General features: G+C 50.8%; 1 protein-coding gene across 1 annotated transcript in view; it reads right to left on the reverse strand.

Annotated features, from left to right (window-relative positions):
* The window catches only part of LOC144766934 (uncharacterized), an 83,667-nt gene extending 77,249 nt beyond the window's left edge, over positions 1-6,418 (reverse strand). The window contains exon 1 of the mRNA XM_078650624.1: positions 6,390-6,418. The gene's annotated coding sequence lies outside the window, so the exon portion shown is untranslated. The remainder of the gene's footprint in view (positions 1-6,389) is intronic.
* Positions 6,419-6,861: the final 443 nt, after the last annotated feature.

A 6,861-nucleotide genomic window follows, 5' to 3' on the forward strand; every position in this document is an offset into this window, starting at 1 on the left:
CTGTAGTTGTATAGCCCAAGCCTGTTTAACCCTCGTTGTCAGTCCCCCCGAGGCACGCCCTTTGTTACTCTTTATTGCGGGTTTAAAAAAAGTTATGAACCCAGCTTTGTATATAGGTGCAGTAGCCCAGGTTTCTTGTAATAACACTACATCATATTTATCAATGAACTCTAACCAATCCTCAGAGACCAGACGAGCCTTTGCTCCAGCTACGTTCCAGGACACAATATTTGATATCGATGTATCGGGTTCTACAGGGTTATTACTTAGATGAGGAGGGGGGTGGGGATTAGATATTCTAGCACTTAAGGGCATGTTTCTGACTCCATTTTCTTCAGTTTTGGAAATTAACACACTTTCCCCAGCTGGCGAAACCAACATGATTTCATTTTTGTGCGGCATGGGCTGGTTACCCGAGTTTGATTTCATAAAGTAATTAGTTGGAATTTGTGCTTCTTCCCTGCTCTCATCAATTTGGTTAATCAACGGGCTGGGTGAACACAGTCAATCTATCCATTCTAAATTGGACAGCGCCCCAAAATGATTAAAGAGTGGGGGGTACTGTTGAGGGTAAGGTGTTATCGGCCCTTGAAACCTCCCTTCTCTCGCTTTCCACTGATTAGGGCCCATTGGATAATTAATGTGTGTATGGGGATAGAAATAAGCAAGGTCCAGAGTTTGAACGTCGCCTAGACGGGCAAATCTGGCTTTTCGTCGTATTCGATCCACCACCCAAGGGTCTTTAAAAGAAATCAAAATACAGTCCCCTTCTAAGTCTTTTGAGCCCTTACCCACCCAGTCTACTCTCCTTACATAGAGGATTTCAGTGGGGGATGATGGTGGGAGAGGGCGATGTTTATTTAACCAAAATATAACTTTGTTCCGCAGGTCCCCTTGGGTCTCTTTGGTGCCATCTCTTAGAGGGGCCACACCAGTTAAAACGATGGTATATTGGGACGCTTCTGGGGGTAAGTTAACTCGAGGTGTGGGACGTATTTTTCGGTTATCCATCATCTGAGACCTAGTGGATTGAAAGTTATTTTGGTCCTTACCCTTTTTAAGTAGTTGTACTGGGGTACTATTAGGTTGTTTTGGCATACCTTTCAGCATGGACTGTTTCGCTAAGTCTTGTTTAATGGTGGGTGAGTGTTTATCTCTTGGTACATTCCTTACGGGATCTCTACTAATGGTGGTTAAAGTAGCAGCGGACTTTGCCCCTGATAAGGGTTTGTTATTAACAGCGGATGTCCCTAAAAATACGGACTTGCTTACAGGGATCGCTATAGGTTTACCAGCCGTTTGGTTTTTACCCAGTGTTGGGTTACAAGCCCCCACCCCAGTAGTAGGCGTTATTAATTTTTGCAGAAGACCCAAATTGGTGTTTACTACTGTTTCCAATGCATCTATTTTGGCGGTCATCAGCCTTGTTCTCTCTAGGACCGGAAGCAGTATAGTTTTTAATATTGCCTCCATTTTGACCAGCAGGATATCATCACTATTAAGACAGGTTGGGCAGGGATTAGATGACCCCAGGGGAGCTAATGAAGGACAATACACCGTTGGAAAACCTTGAGGGGGCTGAGAGAGAGATAAGCTCACTCTGTCTGTGACATCGATTTTGGGCTGTTTTTGGACCTTTTCCCCCTGTGGGCTCGAAACATGTTTTCTCTTCCGGGATGTTGGTTTTGGGCTTATTTGGGGCAGCTCAGACAAATTGGGGGGAGTAAGGTCAGAGGATTGGGATGCATTGGACAGACTATATTCGTCATCCTCAATATACTGGCTATCATCCCCATCTCTTGTCTGATTAACGTAAGATTTCTGTTCCCTGTTATCATGAGGTGGAGAAATGATGGCCCCATCACCATCCACGTGGACTATTGCCTCTGTCTCCAAGGTAGAAATGCAGTTGAATGCTGCATGAGAGACAGGGCTTTTGGCAAAGGCTAGAGCACCAATTGATGAGCGCTTCCCGGTAACTAAATCGAGGGACAGTCTTTGTTCTACCATTTCGATTTCCTTTTCCAAAATTCCAGTAGCTCTAGTGATAAAGGCATCAAGGGGACCAGAAACAACGCCCTTAGAGGTTTGTATGTGGACTAATCGTTCTTTCCCAGATCTTAATGTCATGTTTAGAGGCTAAGTGAGAAAGTATATAAGCGTAAAATATAGATAGGTCCACTATGCTACCTATTGGATACCAATGGGCCTCCTCCCTTGATATAGGTAGTAGAAATACAAATGTGTACCAAGCGAGGTGGATAGTTAAAGACAGGAAGAAGATATTACAGGGCTCTGGGCCCAACCCAATCTTGTCCGACCACGGACGGCCACAGACGGTCCCGCCCTTGTCCCGGGCTTCTCCCGGTTGCTCCTGCTCGCTCCCGCGAAGCGGAAGCTCTGTACACCTAAAAGCTCTACTACCGTGTGCTCATAGGCTGATAGGCGGGTGGGCATGGCCAGCGGGGAGAGCATCCCAGGTGTTGCAGATTGGGCGCGCAGGGGCTCCTGGACGCTGGAGTCCCTGCCTATCTGCTCCCAGCCCCGCTGGTATGATCGCCTCCCCTGCACTCCTCCCAGTGATCTCACAGCAGCCAGCAGCCTCCTAGGACAGATGACGCGCTGCGGGACCCGCGAAGCGGGTCCGGCGAGTCGTGAAGGGAGTCCGCTCAGCTAGAGCATACAGAGACACTGCGTTCTTCTAAAATCCAGGTATGGGCAGCCAAGTTTCGCCAAAGGGTCCCACAGGGTCAAAAGTGAAGCCCGCTTTTCACTCCATTGGCGGGGGGCCTGGCCAGCGGGGAGAGCAGCCCAGGTGTTGCAGATTGGGCGCGCAGGGGCTCCTGGACGCTGGAGTCCCTGCCTATCTGCTCGCAGCCCCGCTGGTATGATCGCCTCCCCCGCACTCCTCCCAGTGATCTCACAGCAGCCAGCAGCCTCCTAGGACAGATGACGCGCTACGGGACCCGCGAAGCGGGTCCGGCGAGTCGTGAAGGGAGTCCGCTCAGCTAGAGCATACAGAGACACTGCGTTCTTCTAAAATCCAGGTATGGGCAGCCAAGTTTCGCCAAAGGGTCCCACAGGGTCAAAAGTGAAGCCCGCTTTTCACTCCGTTGGCGGGGGGCGTGGCCAGCGGGGAGAGCAGCCCAGGTGTTGCAGATTGGGCGCGCAGGGGCTCCTGGACGCTGGAGTCCCTGCCTATCTGCTCGCAGCCCCGCTGGTATGATCGCCTCCCCCGCACTCCTCCCAGTGATCACACAGCAGCCAGCAGCCTCCTAGGACAGATGACGCGAAGCGGGTCCGGCGAGTCGTGAAGGGAGTCCGCTCAGCTAGAGCATACAGAGACACTGCGTTCTTCTAAAATCCAGTATGGGCAGCCAAGTTTCGCCAAAGGGTCCCACAGGGTCAAAAGTGAAGCCCGCTTTTCACTCCGTTGGCGGGGGGCGTGGCCAGCGGGGAGAGCAGCCCAGGTGTTGCAGATTGGGCGCGCAGGGGATCCTGGACGCTGGAGTCCCTGCCTATCTGCTCGCAGCCCCGCTGGTATGATCGCCTCCCCCGCACTCCTCCCAGTGATCTCACAGCAGCCAGCAGCCTCCTAGGACAGATGACGCGCTGCGGGACCCGCGAAGCGGGTCCGGCGAATCGTGAAGGGAGTCCGCTCAGCTAGAGCATACAGAGACACTGCGTTCTTCTAAAATCCAGGTATGGGCAGCCAAGTTTCGCCAAAGGGTCCCACAGGGTCAAAAGTGAAGCCCGCTTTTCACTCCGTTGGCGGGGGGCGTGGCCAGCGGGGAGAGCAGCCCAGGTGTTGCAGATTGGGCGCGCAGGGGCTCCTGGACGCTGGAGTCCCTGCCTATCTGCTCGCAGCCCCGCTGGTATGATCGCCTCCCCCGCACTCCTCCCAGTGATCTCACAGCAGCCAGCAGCCTCCTAGGACAGATGACGCGCTGCGGGACCCGCGAAGCGGGTCCGGCGAGTCATGAAGGGAGTCCGCTCCGCTAGAGCATACAGAGACACTGCGTTCTTCTAAAATCCAGGTATGGGCAGCCAAGTTTCGCCAAAGGGTCCACTCTAATCTATACTTTGTAGTTTCCACGTGGCTCCTGATGACAAACAATAACTTGTTGTTCTGTTAGGCTTATAGATTTTGACCTATACACTGCCCTACAAAGGACCTCCCAAACCAGTGAAGTAACCCAATGACTTAGTCACATTATAAGCGCTTGCGATCTGCATTGAACACATACTTAGCAAGCGTGTTGATACACTGCGGGGAACAAAGAGGGTGGCAGCAGGTATAAATACCTGTTCCCAGACCACTGCGCACCGGAAATGACGCTCAGAGGCGCCGGACATAGGTGGGACTCCCGTGAGAAGGAGTCCCAGCAGCTGGTCTGTGGGGATGTGTCTAATATGGCACTAAGGGGGCTTCCCTCTTACAGGGCCCACTGCGTGCACCATGGGCAGCCACATTTGTTTTTGTTTTTGGTAGGCTTGTGAAGATTAATAATTTGCCAAGAATCACAGAATGCTGAGCTGACACCGAGGCTCCAACCTGGTTCCCCAACTCCAAAGTAGTAAGCTCTGACCCTAAGGCCACATCCTCTCTCCATTGAAAAGGCAGAGGGGTGATATACTTTGGTGCTGGTTCGCTTGCCGTGGCAATTTTTCACGTACATCAGAGAGTCGGACTCTCAGATCCATGTACTGGGATGGTCAGAATTGCAGGCTGTCTCTTTCATGAGACGCAGGCTGTCTCTATCATGAGAGAGTTTGGATATCTCCTCCCTGGGCTGGCAGGGTTGGGTTGCTTCTATCCTGGGCAGATCAGAATGTCCTTTCTTGGAATACTAATTCGGACTGACGGTACAATGTCACGGCCAGGCTACGTCATCCCAGGGAGAGGCGGGCTGTCTCTTTTCTGAAAGGGTTACGCTGTTTCTTGCATGAGACTATTGTGCTAGCTCCTCTCTGGGCTGGGATGTCAAGGTTGTTTCCTCCAGGGCTGGACAGCTAGATTATTTTGTGCACTCTTAGGTTAAGATGGTCAGGCTGTCTCTGGCACAAATATATGATTTTACATTGCAGTGTTCACACCGCAATACCTTTTCAATGCAGGCATTACAACGCAAGTTGTACCAACAACTTAGGTTGGAGGGTGCTGGACTTAGTAATAGTATTATTTACTATTCGAACTCCAGTCTACATACAGTAGGGAAGGTATTGGAATAGTAAATCATACTAATCCTGCAAGTCATTATAATGGTTTTTGTTGTAATACCCGCGTTGTAAAGGTATTGCGGTGTAAACACCGCTATATAACCGATGTTTCCCCTCTGGCACAGTCAGGGTCTAACCTACGACTAAATGGGTCAAACTCCCTCTTTTACTAAATGAGGCTGTCTCTTATTTGAGGTGGAGTATCAGACTGTCTCTCTGCTCAGGCTTACCTGGGAGGGTAAACCTGTCCCTTGCCTTGAAAAAGTAGTCTTTCTTTGCCTTGCCTTGGCTATCTCTTCCAGCTGTGAGGGGGCATGGGGGGGGATAAGGGAGAGTAATCTGTCTCTGCTGGAGACGTTCAAGGATGTTTGTTTCTCCCCTTCGCCGTTAGGGTTTAGCTGATTTTGTTTGTCTTTTCCAGTTAGAGTCAGGCTTTCTCTTACCTCCCAGGACCAGGCTCTCTTTACCAGGGACGGTCAGGCTGTCTCTCACCTCCCAGGGTCAGGCTCTGTCTTCCCCGTTTGGGCTGTCCCAGGTACGGGCTGAGGCAGAAAACAATCCCAGGTACCAAAATGAAAGTGCTCCACATTTGTGAACTGGGTGGTACAAATAGTTGCCCACATTTGTGAACAGAGCAACTTTGGCCTTTGTAAGGCTTTCTGTCTGGGAGGTCTCTGAGTGGTGGGGAACCTGGGATCGCCCGTAAGATAACCCACCATGTTGGCATATTTGTTATGCAAACAAACCTGCAGCAATTTTCTCCACACAAAAAAGGTGTCTTGTCTGTTTATTTCTCCAGGATATTGCTGTGGGAGGATGGGCAGTGTTGCCGATATTGGCACTATGGCATTTACAATGCGCATCTCCTGTCAAAAAAAGATAAAAACGCTGACGCGTCCCTTTCTCTTCTTCCTAGAAAGTGTGATGAGTCCACCCAGGCTGCATGCAGTGAGATGACAGCATCCACAGCCTGCGCCGTGCTGCCTGCTCGCCGCCCAGCCTTTATTTAAAGATTTTTACAGCACCAGCTCATGAAACTGGCAGACATACAGGCCCAAATCCCGCTCACACACTGACCGGTCAGACTGAACATCTTGCGCTGCCAGAGTACAGTGCTGCCCCCTATCCAGTCATTTAATACTCAGCGTAGGAGCGATAAAGTATATTACCTGTAAGGTGTACCTGTGCTGTTCTCTGTTTCCTGCGCTCAGGTGATGTTTGGTGCTCTCCTCTCCTTTTATATAGTGAAGGCACTCCCTCCTTTCACCCACCGTTTTCCTCCCTTCATCCCACCTTCCCTCCCCGCCCCCCTGCTCCTTCCTCCAGACTTCAGTGTTTGTCTTTTGACGTTTGCGCTGCTGCCCTTGCCACACCCCCTCCCTGTGAGGGAAACCCACGCTGCTGCTGCTCGTGCTGTGCTGTGATGATGTCTACCATGGTCCTACTCTGTGCCTACTGCAAGCCTGCAGTGTCGGACAGGGACAGAAAATAGGCCCCAGCCCCAAAATTAAAATTACCCTATTAGAGATTTAGATGGTTAAAAAAAAGTGGGCCATGTTTTCAACTCGGGCGGTTTTGAACTTGCAAAGACACGCTGTTTAGCCAAATATAGAAGAATTTATGGATTTGAGCTTGCTGCAG

The sequence above is a fragment of the Lissotriton helveticus genome, chromosome 7, assembly GCF_964261635.1.
Source record: "Lissotriton helveticus chromosome 7, aLisHel1.1, whole genome shotgun sequence".
In the NCBI taxonomy this organism is placed as follows: domain Eukaryota; kingdom Metazoa; phylum Chordata; class Amphibia; order Caudata; family Salamandridae; genus Lissotriton; species Lissotriton helveticus.